Below are 26,040 nucleotides of genomic sequence, written 5' to 3' on the forward strand. Positions count from 1 at the left end.
GTACAGTACAATGTTAAAATCAAAACAATTATCTCTCTATGGTATTTCTAAATTTTAGTGCTAGTTTTAAAAATCCAGTTACAAATAAAGTGCAATCGTGGGTTAGCAGCTGTAAGTAACAAAGTGCAGGTCTGACCTGGGTAAAGTTCAGTTTTTTTAAAAAGAGGCTTTAAGTAAAACCTCCGAGGTAAATCATAATAAGGAAAAATAAATAAAAAGTGCACCAAGTCCTGCGGAGACACGTTGTCACAGCCGCAGGACGGTAGCACTTGACCTCGGTGGCTCCCCTTTGGAATGGCAAGCAATAGGTGGAAAAGATCCAAACGGAACCTAGTTAACAAAAAACTATCAAAGCCCGACATTGGCCAAGACAAGTAAGGTTCCATACTTGGTGTAGATTTTATAACAACATATTTCCGGACACTGCTTTTGTTCAGTTCCACCTCTTCACGATGCAGATACCGAGAGAGGGAAAAGGTTTTCCTCACATACGCAACATCAGCTCTGCTAATAGAATCTGGATTTATAAAGAGCTCCGGTCGCCCCAATTCTGAGAAGCGGTCTTTCAAATATTTTAGCCACGGGATTTTATGCATGTTATCCCATGATAGGGCTTCTCTCAGAAGTTGGTGATTAAGTGGCAGATCTTTGTTTAGCCAACATTTTAACCAGCACATTAATGGCCGTAGTGCTATGGTATCACTTAAGAAGGGAATGCCTGATTCTTCATGCACTATAAAACTAGCCGTTCCCCTTAGGACCCCCACCAACTTTTTCAGGAAATTATTTTCTGCTACCACAAGGTCAATGGCTACCGTATGCCCCCATAACTCGCTTCCGTAGCAGCCTAACGCCACACTCTCGGCCTGGTAGATTTTTAACAATGCAGCAATTGGGCGGTTGCCCATTTTCCTAGCAAAGTTAAAAATGGCCGCATTAGCCCGAGTTATCTCCCCCCTTTTCCTCTCAACTGCGGGGCCCCATTTCAACTGATTATCAAACAGGAAACCCAGGTACGAAAAGGTTTTTGTAGTAGGGATCTTCTCCCCATTAACATAAAATAAGAACGTTTTCTTATAGCCCTTCCCTACGTTCATTACAAAAGATTTTGTGTTGTTAATGGCGAGATCTCGGGATTTAATAAAACTGTAAAAGGAGTCAAGTAGCAATTGAAGCCCTTTTGCGGTCCTTGCCAACAGAACGGCGTCATCCGCATAAAGTAAAACGGGTAGCCCTTTGCGTCCAACATAGGGGTAATCTGCACCAGTGTTTAAAAGGTTCTCCTCCAAATTATTAATATATAAATTAAAAAGAAACGGGGCAAAAATGCAGCCCTGTCGGACTCCTCGGTGCACTCCAAAATCCCTTGTTACCTTTAGCTCCTGGGAGTAACGTACATTAGCCCTTGTGTCCTGGTGTAGGTCCGCCAGCAGATTAACAAGATTTTGCACCACGCTCATGTGGCCCATGGCCTCCCAAAGCTTAGCCCGATTAACACAGTCGAAGGCTGATGAGAGGTCCATAAAGGCCATATGAATTGTAGGATGTATGACGTTACAACGCATGCTTTTACCACGCATGCTGTTACAACGCGGCTTTTACATCGCATACCATTACAACGCATAGTGCTGCTGGGTGCTGGATAGTGAATAGTTTAATTTACTATTCCAACTCCAGTCCCCGTGGACACTAGGGAAGGTTATTGGATAGTAAATTAACCTATTCCCTATCCTATAGCGCCCCCCAGAGCAATGCGTTGTAATAGTTTGCGTTGTAATGGTTGCGTTGTAACGGTAGTGCGTTGTAAAAGTTTCGTTGTAAGTGATGTTTCCCGAATTGTACCCTGACGTGCCAATGTGTATTTTCCCAGGACAATATACAAGTTGAGACACTGTGAAATCGTGGAGTGGCCTGGCCCAAAGCCGTATTGGATCGGGGAGATTATATTGTGCTCTTCCGCCCAGGCTGTTAATCTGTTCAAAATTACCCCCCCGCTACTTTGACCACAGAGTCAATTAATGATATTGGTCTGTAGCAGGACGTGCTGTTGCGGTACCCTTTCTTAAACACTGGGACTATCGTAGAGACCCCCCACGACCTAGGGCATCCATGTACAACGGCTGCGTTAAACACAGCAGTAAGAACAGGAGCCCATAGTGATACGTGTGATTTAAAAAGGTCCGGGGGCAGACCGTCGGGCCCTGGAGCTTTGTTACTTGATAAACCCTTGATTCCCTTTTCAACCTCGCAAATGGAAAAGCACAGAGGGTTATCTTCTAAAACACCTTTTTTAAATTCTGCTTGTGGCATTTTACTATTAAAAATAGAGCTAAAATAAGAGACCCACTCTTCCTCTGGTATGATAGTGCCCAAATCGGAATTGCCTGATGATTCAAAAAGCGGTTTATTTATAATTTCCCAAAACTTTGCACTATTTCCAAGGATTTTGGGATCTAACAGATTTTCCCAAATAGAGGCCTTCACTTCTGTTTTACGTTTAGCTAGAGCCTTTTTATAGTAGAGGCGAGATGCTCTAATTCATGCCAGGTCTCTGGGTCTGGCCTTTAGTGCCGCCTTTAAATCACGACTTGCTTTAGAGCAAGAGTGATCAAACCGCTTTGGACCACTACGAGCCTGCCCCGTAGTAGACACAGTCAACATTGCCCCAACTTTTGATACAATACCATCAAAAGCTGACAAGATCTCCTGGGGTGCAGGTGCCAAGGACACACAGAGAGACAGCTCGGTGCCACACGTGTTATTAATTAATTCATACAAGTGGCTCGAGTTTACCATTGCCCACTTTAGGCGTCGTTTACCATCAGCGCACTTTAGGACCCCACCATCTAACCTCTTCTTACGAGGTTCTAGTATCAAACCACCCAGTTGAATACAGACTGGATTGTGATCACTGAGTTGGTTCTCCTGTATTTTAAAATCCAATATAGAAGTACCAAGGGCACCAGAGAGAAGTATATGGTCAATGTAGGAGCCCCCCGGGTTGCCTTTATATGTGGGTACATCATGAAGGGTGTGATCAGCCACCACAGACATGGCCGAGATTAGGTTAAATTAATTCAAAAGATCATTCAGCAAGTTGCCCCGGCGAGTGTGAACAAAATGGAAACCTCTCTGTCTGTGGCAACCCAGTAATCCCGTTACAGTATTCCCTGGGTTCCCACAGGGATGTACATTAAGGTCCCCTGCAATAAGAATGTGATGTGGGAGGCTCTCCAGATTATTCCTTAGAAAATTACCTAAATCCACAAGCCTACACTCACCGTAATGGTTTACAGCATTATAGAAGTTGATCAGGGTTAATGATTCTTTCCCTTTCTTGACCAACAGCACTTGAATGTCAGTGTTGCAAAATGAATACCTTTTGACTGTGCATGTTAGTGCTAAACTGATGTACACAGCCAATCCCCCTTTGGCTCTACCGCTACATGACGGCTCAGCCGGTACAAAGAAACGTTTATACCCTTCTATAAATACATTGTTCCCTACCAGCCATGTCTCTTGAAGGCATATCACTGGAAAGGATCTTATCAATTCTAACCAGGTCGGGTCACTAGTTTTGCCTGCTAACCCAGCGATATTCCAAGAGATTACATTGAATCTAGGGGTCATCAATTCAATAGGAGCCGGCACTCGTACTTCTTTGTCTTTACCTGGGGGAGCCACGGGACTGGCTTCAATACTATCCCCTGCGACTATATTTAATTTAGTGTCATCTCTCTGAACAGTTATTAGCACTTGAGTAGGTTCACAGATTTCTAAGGGGTGGACTTTATCTAGACCTTTATGATTCAGTAGTTCGTTATCTACCACCAGTTGCCCTGAATGAAGCTCGGCCACATCTGTTACCCTAACTATATCAACTGCTAATAAATTTGATTTGTCCCATGCGGCAGTTAAGGGGTCCAGAGCTGCCTGCACCTGTTCCCTGTTAGCTATCCCACTTCGTGATTCAGGGGAGTTATATCTTGCTGAGAGCGGAGTCTTTACACAAAGTCAATCCACTCCCTCAAGCCCTCCCTGAGACTGGAAGGCATCAAATCGGTTAAAAATAGGAACCCTATATTGGTTATCATAGTGATCATAGTACCTATTTTCATGGATATAATTTGAGTGTGTGTTACCGTGGGTCATGTATTGGTTATCATAATGATCGTAGAGCCTACTTCCCTTTGTGTAATTTGAAAACATATTTCTTTGGGCCATGTGGGGTGGTGGATAGAAGTAACTGAGTTCAACCCTTTGGATTCTACTTTCTAAGTCACCTTCCCTCCAACCGCTGATAAAATTTACCACGCGCCTGTCTTTAAAATTTATAATGATGCAGTCGCCTTCTAGGACCTTTTTCCTCTGTCCCACCCAGTTTACCCTTCTGACATGAAGTATTTGGCCGTTTAGGTATGAGGGAATAGGCCTATATCTGGTTAGCCAATGGCTAACCTTATTTTTTAATTCACCATGGTTTTCTGTCTTCCCCACTCCTAGTGTTGGTACACTTATCATGATCACGGTGAAAGTGTGGGATTCAGGTGGCAAGTCGATACATACATTCTTATTAGCAGGCCTTGATCTTTTAGGTTGCTCTGGCTGGCTATTGCTATCAATATTGTTACGGCCCTCTGCCGCCCACTCACTCCCCTCCCTCCCATTTACATTTTCCGATACTACATCTATAGGCTGAACAATAAGAGGGGGCGTCGCCTCCATACTCCCGCCTGGCTTCTTTTGAGACTCCTTAGATGGCTCCTTATGCCTTTTATCTGGAGGTGTCGGTAGCTGTAGCTGTTTGGCCGACTTACATGTGACTGTTACAAATTCTTGGATATTTTTGTTGTTTAACGAATTTGCTGGTTTATCATTAGATTTATGTTGAGTCTGTGGATCGTGGAATTTAAGAAATTTTGTCAGAATTTCATTATTTTGCTGTTGCGCTTCTTCTATTTTCTCCAATTTCTCCCCTATCGCTTTCACCCTTTCATGAATGGGGAGCATGAGAGACCTCATTAGGTGTTCCATTTTTAGCATGAGGGTCCCCACACAAGTGGTGTTATCACACGCCTGTTTAGTTAGTTCAATAATGTCATGTCCTGTGACTCCCTGAGTGGCTATTGTCTGAGTTTGGACTACTGGTGTGATAGGTTGTGCTGCCCTATGAGTGATCCTCTGTGTATGGCTCGAGTTTCTCCTCTGCCCGGGTCTAGATTTATGCCTTACATCCTTTGATTTTGCCCTGGGTTTGTTAACAACCCTCACAGTTCTTCTAGATCACAAATTGCCTGTGTGCCCTTTCCCTCTCAAGCACTTATTTGAGGGGCTCTCTTTATCAGATAGTATACTAACTTCGTTAGTGATGCAGACATCCATCCCTTCTGCTCCATCTAGCACATTGATGAGTTTGGGGGGTTCTACATTTATCTGCATGCTAGGGGTCAGAGACAACCTACTTTCCCTGTTGTCAAAGTCAGGTGGTAAAGTTTGATCTAGTGAGATTATCTGATTACTATCTATGCCTGGAAAACCTGCAAATGATTGCATGAGGATAGAGTCCTGTGAGTACGCTGTTGTAGTAGAGGTGTTAGCATTCATAATAATGCCCTGGGTTGACTGGTTGATTAAGCACATACTTAGGGGTAAGAAAAGGCACCTCTCCGTGCTCTCTATCGCAGTGACCACAACTCCTATGGTCTTTTGGAGCATTCTGTCTATTGCGGTAAGACTTGGGAGTGGTGTGGTAACTTGCGCCTTTTTCCTTGAGGTAGATCTAGTCGACATAGGTGTATTTCTAGACTAATTCATGTTATAATACCTTGGTACGGCTGAAAGTTTACTATACCGTGCCCCCCTTAGTTAGAGCTATCATGCAGACACAGAGTGTCAACTTGCGCCAAAAAGAAAGTCCAGATACCAAGTACTGAAACAAAAGTATAGAGTATGGATAAATAAAAGTCACCTTAATCACAGTTACAGGAGGCGCAAAGAAAGGGGAATGGCCCAGCCCAGCATCCACATGCCTCTGAGGGCCACAGAGGGCCCGCACTTTGCCCGGGCTTCGCCCGTCACGTCCCGCGCGCGTCCCGCGGTGCACGGGTCCCGTGGTGATTAAATACACCTGGTCCACTGTGTGCTGGGCATGTCTGGAGGCCCCACTGCCTTGTGGGTGCTGTAGTTCCCCCACAGGCTTCTCCCTTGATGTTAGTGAAGGCGAGCGTTTCCCGCGAAGCGGAAAGCGGGAAACGCGAGAGGTTGCCGAAAAGTCTTGTAGAGGGGTTATTTGCTCAGCCCCTGTCCGCTTTTCCTGCTGCTGCTACTCCAAGAATGCCCACAAACCGCGAACCGACAACAAAGTTCTCCAGCGGTGCACGGGTCCCGTGGTGATTAAATACACCTGGTCCACTGTGTGCTGGGCGTGTCTGGAGGCCCCACTGCCTTGTGGGCGCTGTAGTTTCCCCGCAGGCTTCTCCCTTGATGTTAGTGAAGGCGAGCGTTTCCCGCGAGAGATTGCCGAAAAGTCTTGTAGAGGGGTTATTTGGTCAGCCCCTGTCCGCTTTTCCTGCTGCTGCTACTCCAAGAATGCCCACCAACCGCGAACCGACAACAAAGTTCTCCCGTGGTGCGCGGGTCCCGTGGTGATTAAATACACCTGGTCCACTGTGTGCTGGGCGTGTCTGGAGGCCCCACTGCCTTGTGGGCGCTGTAGTTTCCCCGCAGGCTTCTCCCTTGATGTTAGTGAAGGCGAGCGTTTCCTGCAAAGCGGGAAATGCGAGAGGTTGGCGAAAAGTCTTGTAGAGGGGTTATTTGCTCAGCCCCTGTCCGCTTTTCCTGCTGCTGCTGCTCCAAGAATGCCCACAAACCGCGAACCAACGACAAAGTTCTCCCGCGGTGCGCGGGTCCCGTGGTGATTAAATACACCTGGTCCACTGTGTGCTGGGCGTGTCTGGAGGCCCCACTGCCTTGTGGGCGCTGTAGTTTCCCCGCAGGCTTCTCCCTTGATGTTAGTGAAGGCGAGCGTTTCCCGCAAAGCGGGAAACGCGAGAGGTTGCCGAAAAGTCTTGTACAGGGGTTATTTGCTCAGCCCCTGTCCGCTTTTCCTGCAGCTGCTACTCCAAGAATGCCCACAAACCATGAACCGACAACAAAGTTCTCCCCATGCATGCATGCTGCCTAGGCGAGACCTAAAAAGGTATAAGTACTGTACCTCTGACACCATATGCTGAGAACACTTCTGGATTGAGGACATACTGCCAGGAAGAAGAGCTGGATAAGCTGCCAGGCGGGACACCACGTTGATGTTTGCTTTGCTGTGTTGGCATGCTGCTTCTCTCCTGGAAGTGAAAGGACTTGACTTTGCTTTCTACATCCTGCTTCCCATGTTCTCCAAGGGCATCTGAGAGTCCTGTCTTTTCAAGTGATGTCAAATCTGGTGAGCTAGTGGTCATTCCGAACCAGCGCATCGCTGTAAAATGCGACTCATCGTCGCTACCAGCTCCGGAGCATGGTCCGCACTTGATGCCTCGACCGTGGCTTACAACGCAGGCCCCAGCTTTCCGTCGCAGCCCATTAGAAGAACCACTGCTCCTTGAGTTTCAAGCAAAGCATCACCAAAGTTTGTGACGCAGCTCCCTGACTCTGACGGAGCACCTGCTACATTGCGTTAGAATTGACGCAGCGCAGCTGTTTTTTAAATGCATCGTCCCTGGGCGCCAATTTCTTCTACACCATACAGCACTAAGAAACTGAGGCATCATGTCCGCAACCGACAAATCTCCTCCCGTGCAACAGTAAGGAACCGACGCATCACGTCCCCTGCCTAGCAGTAAGGAACCGATGCATCACCTGCTTTTTTAATGCTTTACCTTCCCTGCACCTTGCATCATCCTTGATTTTTGATGAATCTAAGGTACTTTTTCCTAATCAAGCGCATTGAATAATTTCTTTAGGACTAAACTTGCATTAATCTTTTAAAAGAGATATTTTTACTTTTGTATGTTGGATTTCTGTTGTTTTGGTCTTTGTCAGATAAATATTGGCTTTTTTTCTAAACTGGTGTGAACTCCTTTTGTAGTGTTTTCACTGTGTTACTCTGTGTGTGTGTGTGTGTACAAATACTTTACAAATTGCCTGCGAGATAAATCTGACTGCTCTTGCCAAGCTACCAAGGTAGTGAGCACTGGTTATTCTGAGGGTGTAACCCTGAATAGGTTGGAGGTCCCTACTTGGACAGGGTGCAAATCACTGCCAACTAGAGACCCCATTGCTAACAACCAGGATGAAAGTTAGTGAGGTAAAACTCCATTCATATGGCCAGGGTTCTAAAATGAAGTAGCTTTCTCATTTGCCTTTAATTGACCACCAAACCGTTCACCTCAAATTGAACTTCACTGTAATATACCTCTGTGTTAAAACATCCTTCCTTTTGGAATGTGTGGGCTGGACAGGATGCATCATAATTATCAGAACAAGGGATGCATATCTATAAAATATTGAGGGCCAGGTTTACTATGTGGCACATTCCAAATGCAAAATCATTTTTGGCATTTTCTAAGCCACACAAAGTCACTTTGTGTGGCTTTGAGTGGTTTAGTAAATACAAGGTAAAGCAATGCAGCACATAGGCACTACTTGGGCATTCCGTCCATCCAAAAATGTATTTTGATGCAAACTCTGATTTACAAAGAATTCTAAATCTGGGTTTATGCGAAAAGGGTGCGTGTACCCAACAGAGGCGTAACAAAGAGAAAGATCTTTATTTCTCCACATTATTTCCTCTTTCAGCCTGTGCTGAAGAAAGCCATCTTGATGTAAGGCTGCCTGCATTTCCAATGGGCAGCACACAGTGCAACAACGCTGGGAGAGATCGGAAGTGCACCATATCTTAGTAGATAATGCACATTTCTGCTCCCTCCCATTCATGCAACTCAGTGCAGCAACTTTCCTAGTTGCATCGTGTTGCTTGAATTATTAATTAATCTGCCCGAAGCTGCAAGTGCTTCTGGCATCACCATGTTTCTAACACAAACAAACTAATAAGCACAAGGGAAACTGTACTGCCCGTGCCTCAAGTTTTGCTCAGAACCCTTGGCCAATGATATAAAATGTTGGTGTACCGAATACCAAGACTACGTTTGATCTCACGTCTTTCATCTACCACCAGACACACCGTGCCACTTTATCTCACCCTTGCAGGCTCTTTTTCATCCCTGCTTGCTTTCTTTGTCACAGCTCTTCCGGCTTCCCCTGGCTCCTCCTTTCTCACTTTTGTGTTTTTAGGTCGAGGGACCGTCGCACTGCGAAGCAGTGGGCGGAGTCCCGAAGAATTATTTTGTTTTGGAGTATGGGGCCTTGAACCCACCTCTCTCCTCCATTCTCCTCCATTGGCTGGCTTCCTAAACGGAGGCCAGCCATTGGAGGAGAAGGGAGTCACTCCAATAAAGCCCCGTCTCTTTCGGATTCGGGGTTGTGTTTTTTGCGTTCTTTAGCCCTGTGATGTCATCTGTCACTCAGAGCGCAAAAAACACGCCCCGATTCCGAAAATTTCGGAGGATTGCAGCCGCCATTGTTGGCCGGAACAGCCTTGCTGCCACTGAAGGTAAGGTTTCTTCTGACCCTGATTGTGCCGTTTTTTCTTGTTCTACTTCCAGTGGTGACTCATTCTCTCCTTAGCGCTGTGTTATCTTTCTCCCTCACTCTCTCCTTTTCCTCCCTGCCCGTTTCTCCTGGTCCTGTTTCTATAGTTTCTCTCTGGCCGGCCCGTGTCTGCCTCTCTCCTCTTTTGCTTTCGCTCTCCGCCACAGCCGGTGCAGGCTGCGCCTCTCCAGGGACAGGAAAGGGAAGTCTCTGCTGCGTGGACTTTCGTAATGTTTGGGGAATTTGCGGGGCTCGTTTCCAGCCAACAGAGTAATGGTGCGCAGTTTGAACTGCCTGCTCCTCCTCTCACCCTCCGGTCCCTCCTTCCACTGAAGAACCGGGTTTTAGAACCCAGCGGCGCCAGGGGCACGCCCAAAGTCTTCGGGTTCACCTGTCTTAGAATACAGAGACACGGGATACTTCCGAGTGGCGTCAAAGATCAAATTTATTGGCTGCAGCCAGTAACAGAAGTCCTAGAAGTCAACGCGGTTTGAGTTCTCAGGAGACTGCTCAACTTTACAAAGCAAGTCATTCCTTTTTATGCCAAACATTATGCTTCAGGCAAACATTCCTTGTTTACAGTTTAACCAATCACATGTTTCCACAACAAAAGTATTGCATGACGACAAACCCATTTTACAGTTGTCCGGCCCATAATCAATCATTGAACAAACCCAACATTCTTCTTTAGACAAGCCGGACAAACCCATAATAAAAAGGACCACAACCCATATCGTAAATAGACCATAAGAGAAGAAACAGAAACAGATAGAAGTAGGATAAGACATGTTTGTGTGCAGTAAAACTTTATGATGTCCTGTGCTCTGATCCTTAATCTTGATCAGCTAAAGGGCAGGAACTGGTTTAACAAGGTCAGCTTCAGGCAACAGGGTCCGTTCACTCAGGTGAAACAGGAGTCAGCACGAACTCGAGCTAAGGTGTACATGTCCTTAAAAGACTAGTTCAGCCACAGTCATCGGCCTATGTGAGGGCAACCACAAAATGGCTGCCATACACAAAATGGAACCCACGGGTTCAGAATTCACAGAACCTCACCACCCGCGCCGGGCGCCTCACTCCAGCTGTGAGAGGGATCATGGCGCTGTCCGGCAGGGGGGTCTGTCCGGCTGAGCGAGGGTCGCCCCCGTACTGACCGGGGTCCGAGGACGCACCCCTCGCCGCATCATGCCGCTCCTGGACTTCATCTGGTCCTGCTTCTCCCGGGCCAAGGTAAGGGGCCCCCTGCCCTCCCCGACCCCCGCAGCCCTCCCCGACCCCCGCTTCAGGGCGCAGGAGAAGCCACGGAAAACTGACAGCGTGTCCAGGAAGTACTGAGGAAAGGGGTCCCAGCAATGAGTTAAAAGATGTTTCAAACAATTAGATAATAATAAAAGGAAAACTCAATTAGCCTGCATTGTTATTTATTCACAATGTAGGTATATGCTAATTATCATCAGTTTAAATACAAAATCACACATTATTCATAGTGCCCCTGGTAGGAAGGGAAGTGATATAGTGCAAGGTAGTGTGGGTATGGGATAGTGACAATATAAAACACCAGCCAAACGGCCTCACTGTACTATGTATCAAAGTCCAAACATAGACACAACAAAAGACCATTGGTTCAATACATCATTAGGTGATAATCATGCTCCACATATCACAATGAATGACCAAATCATGGGGTGAAGCTGAATAAACACAGAAAGCTGCTTCTCCCGGGCCAAGGTAAGGGGCCCCCAGCCCTCCCGACCCCCGCAGCCCTCCCCTACCCCCGCTTCAGGGCGCAGGAGAAGCCACGGAAAACTGACAGCGTGTCCAGGAAGACAGCTGTGCAGGCATGGAGTGGTGGTCTGTGCAGACAGGGAGTGGTGGTCTGTGCAGGCAGGGACTGGGGGCTGTGCAGGCAGGGACTGGGGGCTGTGCAGGGAGGGGCTGGGGTTATGCATGTAGGGGCTGGGAGTTGTGCTGGCAGGGGCTGGGGTGCGTGCAGGCGGCTGGTGCGTGTGCTGAAGCAGCCTGTGGAGGGCGTCTGCGCAAGTTAAATGGAAGTTGTACCTACCATGCATGCAGCACTTGTCAGGAACAGCCCCGCTGCCATTCCAGGTAAGTTTTTATTTTTTTCTTGTTATCCTTGTTACTGCCTCATTCCTTTTCTCTGCATTTTTCCATTTCTCTCATTCTCTTGCTGTTCCTCTTTCGCCCTCATTTTAACTTCTCCCATTTTTCTTAAGGTTCCTGTTCTTGCATCCTTTATCTGTGTCTCTTCCTCTCGCTCATGTTTTCTCCGCTCACTTCTTTCCACTCTTTCCTGGCCTTCCCTCTTTTCTCTTCAATCTCCTTTCCCTTCTCTCTCCCGCGCACCCTCCCCTCTTCATGTCTCACTCTGTCGCCTCCTCACGGTCTCCCACCCCCTCAGTAGGCCGGGGAGCCCTGTCGCCTGTCTCCGCCCCCACCCGTCTCCCGCTGCCCCCCATTATTTGCGCTGGCTCTGCAGATGCCAAACTATGTATTTGTGAAACCTTGGGAACAGATGGTTTGCTTGCGTGGGACCGTGGTTTGTCAGGCAGGGCGCTAGTGGGGAGCGGATTCTGGGCGGCGAGGTGCAGGTGGGGAGGGAGATGAGAGGGCAGATGCAGGATTCGTTGCAGTGTGAAGCGTGGGGCGGGCTGAGGGCCAAGAGGCCGGCAGGGACATGGGTGGCAGAATAGGGTGCGTTGGGGGGGTGGCGATGCAGGTCGGGAGGTGCCACGAAAGAGTGCTAGGCGAGGGCAGCTTGGGCGCCAATTAGAGATGATGGTGGTGAAGTGAGGCACTGCCTATTAGCGGGTGGCCGGACTCCGGGGAAGCCAGGTGCGCAAATGCTCCAGGTTGTGCTGGATGGTGAACGCAGCCTCCCCCTCCCGACTATACATGGAGTACTGGGGATGTAGTGCTTTGTGGGGGTTGTATGGCGTTGGAGGGAGCGGGCCGAATGTGGGTGTCGAACGGAGGTGGGAGCCCGTCTGCGGGATTCTCTCAGGGGTTAGAGGGCTGCAGGAGTGAGGCGTGCGGGACAGTGTGCGTGCTCCCCCCTCGGCAGGAGATGTGTGGGGAAGTGCCCGTCCTGCACCCGTGGTCTAGCCCAGGTTACGCCCGCGCAAGTGGTTTGGCCAGCAGTAGGCAACAAGTAGGATAAAGGCCGCAAGGGGGCTAAGTGCAAAGTGGAGGGGTTGATTAGCTGACGGGGGAGGGGGTGAAAGTATCACCCGTGAGGCTATGTGGGTTCCTTGGTCCAGAGAGGGTTGGCGCGCCCCTGGGGAAGGTGCCAGACTGGAGGCCAGGGGATCGGGTGCGGGCAAGGTCACTGGGGTGCAGAATAGGGTGCGTTGATGGTGGTGTAGGCAGGTAAGGCAGAGCAAGGAACGAATGCTGAGCGATTGCGGTTTGGGTGCTAGGGATAGCAAAGGGAGTAAACAAGGCTGCAGGTGGGACACCTTCGGGAGCCCGCGCGCCGCGCTCCCTGCAGGAACTGCGCACCTCAGCGAGGGGAGGAAGCAAGAACCAGAGCCGGCGCGTGACCCGTGGTGCATCTCCGCACACATGCCACCTGCACCTCTCCTACCTTACTCCGGGAGTACCTGCCCTCCCTATCCCTGCCCCCTACACCTCTCCTACCTCACTCCGGGAGTACCTGCCCTCCCTATCCCTGCCCCCTACACCTCTCCTACCTCACTCCGGGAGTAGCAGCCTTCACACTATATATCTCACTCACCCCTCCAATACCTGCCCCATACCTCATCTCCCTCCCTCCCTGATACCTGCCCCTTACCTCATCTCCCTTACTCTGAGAGTACCAGCCCTGACACTTCATCTTACTCTACCAATACCTACCCCACACCGCCCCTCATCTCCCTCCCTTTCTGATACCTGCCCCATACCTCCTCTCCCTTCCGGCCTGATATCTGCCCCACACCTGTTCTCTCCCCACCCCAATGTCTGCACCACATCTTTTCTCCCTCTCTCTGAGTATCAGTCCTCACATATCATCTGACTAACACACCCAGTACCAACCCCACACTGCCCCATCTCTCTCCCTCCCTCCCTCATACCTGCCCCACTCCTCTCCTTCACTCAGAGAGTACCAGTCCTCACAGTTTCACACTCACACCTCCACTACCTGCCCCGCCCGCACCTGTTCACTTCCCACCCTGAGGTCTTCCCTACACCTAATCTCCCTCACTGCTTGAGTGTCAGCACTCGCACTGCATCTCACTAACCCCACCAGTACCTGCCCCGCCATGCACCTCTGCTCTCCCCTCCCCATACCATCTCACCTCCAGCCAGGAAACTGAACCCATACCTCATGTCCCCCCTTCACTCCAAGAGCACCAGGCCAAAGACTTAATCTCACTCACCCACCAGTACCTGTCCCACACCTCATTTATATACTCCATGGTACCAACCACACACCTCATCTATTCACTCCATGGTACCAACCGCACACATCATCTATTCACTCCACCGGTAGCAACCCCACTCCTCAGCTCTTTCACTCCACCAGTACCTGTCCCACACCTCATCTATTCACTCCACTGTACCAACCCCACACCTCATCTATTCACTCCACGGTACCAACCCCACACCTCATCTATTCACTCCATGGTACCAACCCCACAACTCATCTATGCACTCCACCGGTACCAACCGCACACCTCATCTGTTCACTCCACCGGTACCAACCCCACACCTCATCTATTCAATCCAGGGTACCAACCCCACACCTCAGCTCTTTCACATCTGTTCACTCCACGGTACCAAGCCCACACCTCACCTATTCACTCCATGGTACCAAGCCCACACGTCATCTATTCACTCCACCGGTACCAGACCCACACATCAGCTCTTTCACTCCACCAGTACCTGGCCCTACACCATAATGCTTCCCCACCCCAATACCAAGTGCTTTAAGCAGGGGTAAAAAACAGTGGGTGGTCTCTAAAAGGGGTGTGGCATACTTAAATAAGAGTGTGGATTAAACACCTAAACTACATTTTTGTGATTCCCATAGTGTGTCATCGAACCAGTATGTTGGTACTTCTATGAGTTTTCAGTTATTGCATCCAGATATATAACTCAAGTGGAATACACCCAACACCAGCCAAGAGTATTGGCTTTGTCAATAATTGCTAGCTGTTTAAGATAAAAAATGTTAACAAAATGCTGGAAATAGATAACAATTTTAGGGAATACAGCATTAAATGAAATAGATGAAATACAAATTGAAATGGATTACCTTAAAGTTGTTCACGTTCATTGTTCAGATATTGCTCAATTTGTTTAGCAGTAATGCTAAAGACAATGATCTAGGGCCCAATAGGGACCCGTTTCAATGTCCATTTCTTATTACTAGCGGGTCTGAGGACAGGATGGACTCTGCTCACTGAAAGCCCCGTCAGCAGTACCTGCACTCACCACCCACGTTTCTGTCCCATCACCAGTAATTGTCCCACACGTTATCTCTCACACCTCACCTATCTCCACCCCACATCTCATCTCTTACTCCCCCAGTACAAGCACCCATATCAACTCTCCCTCCCCACCTGCACCCACTTATTTCTCATCCCCAGTACCTTCACCCACATCTCATGTATTCCACCCGATTATCTACCCCACATCTTAGCTCTCCTTTCCCCAGTCCCTGTCCGCAAACCTCACCGCTCTCTCCCCACAGAAGCACCTGTCCCATATCTCATCTCCCTTATCTCACTCGCTCCCACACCTGTCCCACGGCTCACCTCTTTCTCTCTTTGTTAAACAGTACAGGACCCCATTCACCAGTCTGTTCCCCCTCACCAGCGTTTGTTTCTTAGTGTCCACCCCTCCCCCAATATCTGTCCCTCATACCAGTGTCTATCCCTATGCATGTCCCTCCCCGTACATCTGTTGCCACCTACACTCATTTCTGTCTCCCGCCACCAGTGTCCACCCTCACCACTGATGTCTGCCCCAACACCAGTGTCTGTCCTCACACAGCGCCTGTTCCCATACACTAGTACCAGTCCCTCTGCAGCAGTTTCCGTTCCCCTTCACCAGCGTCTGTTCCCCTTCACCAGTGTCTGTTCCCCTTCACCAGCGTCTGTTCCCCTTCACCAGCGTCTGTTCCCTTTAACCACTGTCTGTTCCCTTTAACCACTGTCTGTTCCTTTTAACCACTGTATGTTCCCTTTAACCACTGTCTGTTCCCTTTAACCACTGTCTGCTCCCTTTAACCACTGTCTGCTCCCTTTAACCACTGTCTGCTCCCTTTAACTACTGTCTGCTCCCATTAACCGCTGTCTGCTCCCTTTAACCACTGTCGGCTTCCCTTCACCAGTGTCTGTTGCCCTTTAACCAGTGTCAGTTCGCCTTCACCAGTGTCTGTTCCCCTTCAAAAGTGTCTGTTCCCCTTCACAAGTGTCTGTTCCCCTTCACCAGTGTCAGTTCGCCTTCACCAGTGTCTGTTCACCTTCAAAAGTGTCTGTTCCCCTTCACAAGTGTCTGTTCCCCTTCACAAGTGTCTGTTCCCCTTCACCAGTGTCTGTCGCTTAGTGTCCACCCCTCCCCAATATCTGCCCTAACACCAGTTATCTTTCCCTCATACCAGTCTCTATCCCCATACATGTCCCTCCCTATACATCCATCGCCACCTACACTTGTGTCTGGCTCCTGTCGCCAGTGTCTGTTCCACTTCACCAGTGTCTGTCGCTTAGTGTCCACCCCTCCCCCAGTATCTGTCCCTCATACCAGTGTCTATCCACATACATGTCCCTCCCATACATCCGTCGCCACCAACACTTGTGTATGTCTCGCACCACCAGTGCCCATCCTCACCACTGAGGTCTGCCCCAACACCATGTCCGTCCTTACACCAGTAAGAGTCTGCCTGTCTCCCTACGCTTGCACCAGTCCCTCAGCAACAGTGTCTGTCCCCAAATGTAGCAGTTTCTGTCTCAGCAAGGAGGGAGCGCATATTTGCAGACTGTAGACATGTGAATAGGTCAGCAGCTGTTAAGTGTCTGGGAACCACTAGGAATCCATTTCAGAAAGGGGCCAATGCCACCAGGAAGGCAACATTTCCCTCTACATCCCTCCACCAGGCATGTCCTCCACAGACATTTAGGAGCAGTTATAAGTGTGAGTGCATGGAAAGGAATGTGGGATCTGACCCTTACGGACACCAACTGCTGGAGTCGGAATCAAAGGGTTGCCTCTTCCCCACTTTCCAAGAAGCAGACTCAGTTATAGGTGAGACTCTATGTGTGAGTGGCTCTGTGTGTGTGGGGGTTGCTCTGTGTGTGTGTGGGTGGCTCTGTGTGTGTGTGGGTGGCTCTGTATGTGTGTATGGCTGTGTGTGTGTGTGTGTGTGTGTGTGGCTCTGTGTGTGTGTGTAGCTCTGTGTGTGTGTGGCTCTGTGTGGATAGCTTTTTTGTAGGTCTCTCTATGTGTGGGTGGCTCTGTCTGTGTGAGGGTGGCTCTGTGTGTGTGGGTGGCTCTATGTGAATGACTGTGTGGGTGGCTCTGTGTGGGTGGCTCTGTATGTGTGAGTGGGTGGCTTTGCGTGTGTGGCTCTGTGTGGGTGTAAATGCAATAGGTCATGCATTTGCGTGCGATTAAGCTATTGGCATTGTAAATGACAATGCCATTTATTTAACGATTAAGCTATTGGCAATGTAAATGACAATGCCATTTTTTTAAGGTTTAAAAAAAAAATGGCATGAGCAATGGCAATAGCTCTACCTTTAATAATGCCGAGACCATTGCATTGTAAATGCTTGTTTCATTCTCTTGCTCTGTCAGTCTGATGAGCAGTGGCTGCCGGTACAGATAAGCGCGGTTGGGTGAGGTCGGGGCACAATGGCTGCGGCTAAAGTGACAAACGACGAGATAGAGATGGTAAAATAAATAAATAAATACAACCACTTACCTTGCACTCTACGCATCGACAAGTAGTTACCTGCACAGGTCACCACTGCTGATGAGATAAAATGCGTGCTGTAGCAAAGATCAGTGCAGGTGTGCCCCACCTGCAATCACCGACTCAAATTAAGCAGTGAGGTCACCTGTAATAAATTACCTGTTTTCTCACACGTTTACAGTTTAACCCCATAGCCACTCTTAATGCAGGCACCCATGTATTGTTGCTAAGGCTTAATCTGGCTGTCACATCACACCCTGTGGAGGAGGAGAGAACCCTGAGCAAGGCACTGAAAATACACATTTCACTCCGATAATGATACCGGGAAGGGAGGTGGTGGGGTTCGGGGTAGCAGTAATCCCAGCGCAGCCTCTGCTGGATAATACGATACTTTGTTACTTTATGTGGTGCACTCCTGCCTAAAGTATCTTCTTGAAGTAACAAAGTATCACGTGCATGCCTCCCTCACCCTTCGCCCCCACTCCCCCTTTTGAAATGACACATCAGCGAAAAACAAGAAAAGAAAGGATGCGGCTGCCATGTTTGAACTTTCAGCTATAAAAATGTGACAGAAGTAGCTTTGGAAAAAATGCAACGACTGTATGAGCCTGTGATTTGAAGTTCCACAAAACCAAAACTAGCTTTGTGGAACGTCACATGGAAATCCATGTGCATTACTATAAAATATAGTTGTCAGAAAAGTGTTCATTCTCTTGGGAAACGGTATTCTGAACCAAACATACTGTAGGAAAGCGTCAGTTTAACAGTGAGCTGCCCGAGCGCCTTTATTTTCACATTGTTTGGAAATCAGTATTCAAATGATAAAATGCCATGCCCATGATTTCTACTCACCATGAGGGGAAATGTGCTCACACTTTCAGTTTAAAATACAACTGCCTCTTGTACCGTGCTTTAAATGGGCCGGTACTCACCGTTATTGAGTACCTGCACTTCTGATTTTTCACCCCTTGAGTACCAGCACTTCTCTTTGGCCAATGAGAGTACCGGTACTCATACGGGTAGCACGCTAGAGGAATATATAAAGGTGCTGCTGAATAGCTGCTACAATCATGTCTGTCTCAGAGGTAGAATCTGCTGGTTACCGAGACTCGCAGGAGACCTACACATGATGACAACAGCAACACTATTGCAGCCAGGACATCTCTGTTGCCAGGCTGAGGTGTAAAAGGGCGAAAGAGTGACAGTGAGGCAAAGTGTGTGGTAACCAAGTTTGTTGGACGTGTTATTATTCTTACTGAAAATTCTATAAGGGATTTTTGAATCAGTGATGTTAAACAATGACAAATGTAAAAAACTTACAGGACTGCTAAGAAGTATTTTAGAGGAGCTAAAAGCAATTATTACATGTATGCCGTCCTTAGTTCGCCCTGTTGAGATTTTGATTGTCACTGACAAAATAGGATCTTGTGCCATTCCCTAGGCCAGAGGTCTTCAAACTAGGGGCAGGGGCCTTCAGTGATCTCAGGTGGGGGCGCCAGTCTCTGGCCAAGAGAAGCATCATATTGTGTTTTCAGTGTTAAAAGCAAGAGCAGCAGTAAGCCACCTTGTAATGGGCCATCACTAACAGTTTGTCATTTATTTCCTGACTGGGAGTATGTGTAAAAAGGGGTAACAGAGCTTGACTGCAATTTTTAAATATGTTTAGACATATTTAAACATTGCCAATTTAGCAGTATATTTGTGAAAACATTGAGGGGAGCCTGAGGATTTTATTTTTTTTACATGAGGGGGCGCAGCATTAAGAAGTTTGAAGACCACTGCCCTAGGCCAATGGGTCACAACCAGCCTCTGATGTCTATATTTCTAAAATCCTTAGGTTTGTAAAAAAAAAAAGGGGTGGTTATGTATTTTACAAACAAACGTCCTCTATCTAAAGAGCAGGTAGGGGTGGAATAATCACTAAGAACTCCAAATTATAAGGCGATCCAAAGCTGGTTGCCCCCTTCAAAAAATGTAAACCGCTCTATGCAGCAAAATATTGATAACCCCAAGGAACTAGAGGGTTGCTCTCATGGTTTGCAAACCCTTGATGGCTTAACAGTTAATGCTAAAGGGCATTCCGCCTCTGGTAGTGTTATATGCCAGCTTCCCTTAGCTTTACTTACAGAACCAGGGGAAAAGGGTGTTTATATGCAATTGTCAAAATAATCCCAAGGAAATAAGGGTTAAACCTAAGACATGGTCTCCTCAAAATATGGTTAGCTTCAGTGATGGATCAAAAGCACTAGATGGATGTCTAGTTGTCTACTTGCATTGGGAGGAAGATGAAGCCATTAAATAGATCCAAGTTACTGGAGACATTTAAATTGTACTCCTCCCTAAAAGACTTTGATTATAGTGACTTACAGCAAGAAGGATTTACAGAGTGGGAGTGGGCAGAGAAATATCTAAAGTCACACTCCTCTCTGATGCGATTAAGAGTATCACCATAGTAGCATGAAACGAGTTAGCCTTCCAAGGAATTAGGATTAGGCCCCGTTCTGCAGTCAGTCACCGGCTGACTGCAGAACGGTGCACCCATGGAGATTTGTCCCCATGGGTGAGCGAGGCGGTAATCAACAACATAGGGTAGTAGAGCAGGATGAAGATAAACTGCATATGGATGTTGCGGTGAGAGATAGCAATAAAGATGAATGTTTGAATAAGGAGGGTGCCTTGTGGTTCGAGCCTAATGGTCTAAGCCATCTCGATTAGGATACATCCCCCTTGAGAATTTTTCCTATGTGATTTGGAGCATACATGGATTAAAACATCTGGTACATCTGGAAATAGTTGAAAAATTGTGGGAGGAAAATAAACTTTTATGTTTTCAGGAAACTTGACTCTGGGGGGGGGGGCTAAAATAGCCAGTAGAGGCTTGCAGGGGATGAGGGTGGAGAGGCGGGGGTGGTGGGGGCAGGGGGACAAAAAAAATACCACTTACCTCTTTCGCCAGCTGCTTCTCTACTCTGCTTTTCCGGCAAGTCCCGGAACCAGAAAGCACCCAGGCTTCCCATAGCCAATCTTAATTCTGCAATGCATCGTTGTGAATGGTATGAGTGCTGTGTATCAGCGGTCAGATGGGGACTGGGGGCCAGGTTATGTACGCATGACTGTTTGGCCGGCCCAAGACAGCCGGTCAAGCAGTCATGCGCCCTTGGAGTGTGCAACCCCCTCCTCCCCATGTACCACTAGCCGCCCTAACCAAGCCCCCAAACCTGCAAAAAATAAAATGATATTATCTATGTATTAACATTTTAATTTTTCCTGCTCAAAGAGCAGTGGAGCTATGCTCCTTGACCTCAGCGGAGGAGCCGCCCCTGAAAATAACACTACCTTGTTTTATGAAAAAAAATTCAGATACAGCTACAAATACTTCTGGGCACAACTCGAGTGGGCTAATTACTTTGGTCTCAACCCGGATTGAAAAAGAGGTTTTTCAGTTATTTTCAAAAAGTAACTGGCTGCATGCTTGTAAGTTGATCTTATTTCTGAATAAATCAGCAATAGAGAGCATTAGCATTATAAATGTGTATGTAGATCTCAGAGAAAGTGTCTATAATTTCCAACGACTTTCACTGATTTTGTGAGACTTGGACTAGGTCTGTTCAGGCTTCACCTAAGTCATGATAACAATCATGGGCAACTTCAATAAGCACCTGGTCCCTTTCCATGAGGATATTAATTTTGGTGAATTAAGGGAGTCTTATTTAATTGCATTGACATGTTTCTCTAAGCGTATACGTTCAAGGATTGCTTTGTCAATGTAAAAACATTTTAAAAAGCGGAATTTTATTTGTCTGAATGGGAGATTTCGAATGGACTGTCTATCTAATGAGACTTATAAACTTAGGAAGTCGAAAGGTCCTGTTGACTATATCTTTGTACAGGGGTGGCATATTCCCCTAGTTCGGGACTTTCAGCTACTTACATTGAAGGGAAGTGACCATGTTCCCCTAAGGGTCCAAGTAAAATTGGAAATACTGTCTAAAGATAGAGGTCTCCCCCTCGAAACAAATCTTCCTAGATACCGTACAGTGAATTGTTTTGCTTAGCATATCCAAATCTTACTTGATGTGCAAAATCATATTGACCTAGATAGTTTGCTCTTTGCAGGCAGCAACTCCATTGATAATTATGAATTAACAATTAAAGCCTTGGTCAACTGTTTGAAAAGGAAGATAATTGTATTGCTCCCTAAGCCCTCTGTTTTGTGTCCACAATTGGGAAAAAAGACTCCATGGATTAACGCCCAATGCTAGGAAGCTAAGGAATATAAAACAGGCTAACATTCCATTAATGGATGGTTGGTCCTACCTTGAAATGTGTAAGAAATATCAAGGTAGGATGAAGATTAATAAAATGGCAGCACATAAAAGAAATTGGGATGAAATGCTGGCTGTAATTTCCACCAATGATGTGTTGACATTTTGGAAATTGGTGAGGCTATGAGTTTGTTGCAGGGATACAGGTACAGGAAGTATGGTGTCGGTAGAGGGTTGGGTTTATCACCTAATGCTAAAAACACTATATGCAGGGATAGACTGTGTTGTAGATGACACCGTTTATCCCATTGATGCCAGATTTCTCATGGTATATTCCAAATCTGAAATTAAAGACATAATCACATGGACAAAGTTAACTAGTTCTGCAGGCTCTCATAATAAAGAATAATTTAAAATGGTGGTCAAAATTCTACACAGATCTGTTCAAGCAATTTGCATCTGCTAAAACCTATGCAACAATTAAACCTATTTATGAAAAGGATGGTTCAACTGACCCATAAACTACAGGCTAATTAGAATAATAAGTGTAGGACCAAAAATGGAATACATTTTACTTCAGGCCCTTACTGGTGTTATGGTGTTAAGAGATTAATCTGATTCAACTAGAACAACGTGACTCTAAGCCTGGGTATTCCATAATTGACCACAGCTTTTTGTGTTTGGTCTACAGCCCAAACGTCCATTGATACTGGGGGTTCTTTTAGTACCTGTTTTGTAGTTCTCTAGGCCAACTTTTATTTGGTGGAACATGATATTCTCTGTGCCAAGTTGGAAATCATGGAAATTCTGGGTACCCTTGTGGGGATTTTAAAAGAGCTCCATTTTAGGAACTGAGCTCAAGTGAAGTTGGATGCCAATGGTAGCCTATTCCAGAAGATCAGCATCAAAAATGGGTTGCTCCAACTCTCTTTGCCCTGTTTCTAACTGACCTCCCAAAAACTCTTTTAGATACACACCCTTTACTCCCAAAATGGGAGGCTCACATATATCGTGTCTGTATTATGCGGACAACCTTGTCACTAGGGACGAACCCCAGTTGGCCTACAAAGAAAATTGGTGCAATTCAGAAATTACTGCTTTAAAAGCCAGTCATTCAACGTTGACAAAAACAAAATTATGACCTTTGGGAAGAAGGAGCATAGCTTTGTATAGTCTAATGAGCAGTCGAAAATTGAGGAAACGTCAGAATAGAATATATTTAGGTATGCTTTTTAATAACTCATTGACCTGTTCTTCCCATATCGAGTCACAAAGGCAAAAGCACTATCGACCATTGTGACTTACATACATTTGAACATGATTATAGGAGCTCTCCCACCAAACAGTAGCTTCTAAAGCAGCTTTCCCTCCTAAAGTCCTATATGGAGTAGAAGTGCTGGACCTAGACAAGATTGCTGTTGCCTGAGAAATCTGCTATCATTCTACAAATGTACAAAGGCATTGCCCATTAGAGTGGAGGATGAGCTCCAATCAAATGCTCTATAACTGTAGTTACACAAGCATTACGTTTTTAGAGCAAATTATTACCATCTGACCAACCTAAGATAGTCACCCAGTGTGGGGATGGAATTATTTGAAGCAGTCCTAACAGGGCTTATAAAACGAGGAAACAGCTGAAGGTGACGGCAGATTTAGTGAGGATTAGGAATTATAATGTGGTACTCAGACTAACACATTCTAAGAAGGAATTATTGATGATGGGTGAGTTAGAATCAACAGAAAGAGATTTACAATATTTAAGAACTAAGTCCTCAGCTGTACAACTGTGTGAAAGTTGGGAAGTGAACATTCCATTTCCTTATCTGTCTAGTTTACCAAATTCTCAGATGTGACACACTTTTTCACATTTAGAATAGGGTTACACCAACTCCATGCACACCCTTCTGTGGTGTGCTCTTTTAAGAACAATGAAGGATTATGTGAATGTGGGCTACAGATGCATTGGAGAAGGCAAACACACTTTTAGATTTCTGTAACCTTTTAAATGCAACAGGACATTTTAAAGCCTATTTTTTTAACTATAATATCAGATTTTGATCAGTGCCATTTCTTTTTTTGAATGAGAATGCAATTCATGAATGTAACATGATGTTTCATGTCCATAAATGATAGTGTATTGTAGGTACTATTTAAAGAACTGCAGCTGAATTATTTGCCAGTTTGACTAAGTTGTGCTGTTAGTGGATCAAAGTATGAGTATTATATAAAATGATCTGCTGTTGAACCATTATGACATTGGTGTATTATATGTGATTACTGGTTGTGTTCTTGATTATATTACTGTTTAAGAAATAATGTCTCAAAGAAACAAATATTGATTGATTGCACAAGGAAGCTACCAGCTAGTTTGCAATGCTATGTTCCGGCAAAGACGTGTCTGTGCCTGGCAGCAGCGCAAACTTATTATACTGTGTCATTCCTCCCTGATTTATTCTTTGTGAATGGGTCCTCTAATTGATCTGTAACTATGACCTTTCACCATGTGCAGCTGAGTGGCCTCATTTTGTACTGTTAGTTATTATACTTTTGCCGAGATCACATTGTACAAGATATTTAAACCCATACTTCCAATATGAATAACAGAAATACAAATATCACAATACAACTTTGTTGACTAAAACACCAGGATTGGATGAACCGTTAGCCTATGGCATGGGTGTGCTTTTCAGCTGTATGTTTCCAAGTTAGCAATGTGTAATGCTTGGGCAGTTCAAGGTGCATCCCACTTTGTGTCACCAGTTAGCCCTATATAGAGTTCTTGTTGGACTCTTAAAGAGATTGGCATGTGTTATGCTTTTAAAGTCGCTCTTAAACATGTTCACAAAATATTACTTTTAGTCTGTCATCTTGGCACACAAAAGAGAAGTGTAGTTTATCACCATGTTCTCTTTAACCTGATCTTTTGTTCTAGGGAGCGCTGCTCCTTGTCCAGTCCCAGAAGGTCTGATCCGCATCTACAGTATGAGGTTCTGCCCATTTGCCCAAAGGACATTTATCATATATATTTCTACAAAATATCGAAACCTTTCAATATGTAAAATGTGTGTAATGCTTACATTGCAACAAACAATAATAAATTAGCTGCATGTATGCATGTGTTGGAGTTGTAAAAAAACTTTATATTAGGGAAATGACACAGTCATTAGCAAACATTTTCCATCTAAACTACAAACCTTATTCAAGCTTAGATCCAAACATATATGACAAAGCTGTAAATCAAACCTTTTGTGCTGTTATAGAAGAAAAAGAACAGAAAATAAACTTGGCTGGCCAGGCATTGACATATATAGAGGAATGCAACTAAGGAGGAGGAGCAAAGAAGCATGGAATAAACATGTTGTGTACCTCCAGATGGACCTGCTCCTCACTCATCCCCTCATCTCTTCCAGAAGACAATCCCCATGAGGTCATGAGTCCTAAAGAGAAAACGAGCAGGCTGCAGCCCACCAGACAAATTCATGCCAAGCTCTCCATGTGTGACATGTGTCGCACTGTTTCTTGGCTTGAATAGAAGACATGAACAACTTGGTTGTCTCAGCCGGGGTACAGCAAATTTATTTTCACCATATTCCACCCTCACAATTTCGAGATCAGCAAACAGAACTACAATGTACAGGCATCCAGCACGTTTTAAATGTCCAATGGATATTGTCTCTCTCCTCTTCTTTTGTTTTAATCCTATTAAAGTCTTTGTTTCAATCACACTTCAAAATTACAAAATAATGTGCTACATTGTTGCTTTCCTAACTGCTGAATGTGTACAGTTTATGTGCAGGTATTTTTAATTTTGTTAAGTGTTACAAAGAATGACATCATATAGCCTTTCCGTTCACACTTTTTTTACTCCAACAAGATTGTTACATAATTCACATTACTTTTCATTCTCTGACTGCAAAGTGAGTGGAGTTTGTAAACACCAATCACCATGTTAAAAAATAAGCAGCAATTTGTCAGAAGACATCATCTGACATTTGACCTCTGTCTTTGAACCGTACAAATGTGAACAAAAAAATAGATTCATTTAAAGACATATTTATTGCTTGAACTTTCGCTGCCCACTCCAAAAATCAGCTCATCAGCCAACAATGGAACGTGACCCCCAATTTTGGAAACACTGTCTTAGGCCAAGTTCTTAACTAGCATGGATGTAAATCTGGTACTTCTAAGGGTATCTGC

The 26,040-nt window shown here is 46.0% G+C and overlaps 1 pseudogene; it reads left to right on the top strand.

The window, feature by feature from the left end:
• LOC144752595 (glutathione S-transferase omega-1-like) overlaps positions 1–26,040 on the top strand; it is a 149,691-nt pseudogene that overhangs the window by 9,732 nt on the left and 113,919 nt on the right.

Source organism: Lissotriton helveticus, chromosome 5_1 (assembly GCF_964261635.1).
Source record: "Lissotriton helveticus chromosome 5_1, aLisHel1.1, whole genome shotgun sequence".
NCBI lineage: Eukaryota > Metazoa > Chordata > Amphibia > Caudata > Salamandridae > Lissotriton > Lissotriton helveticus.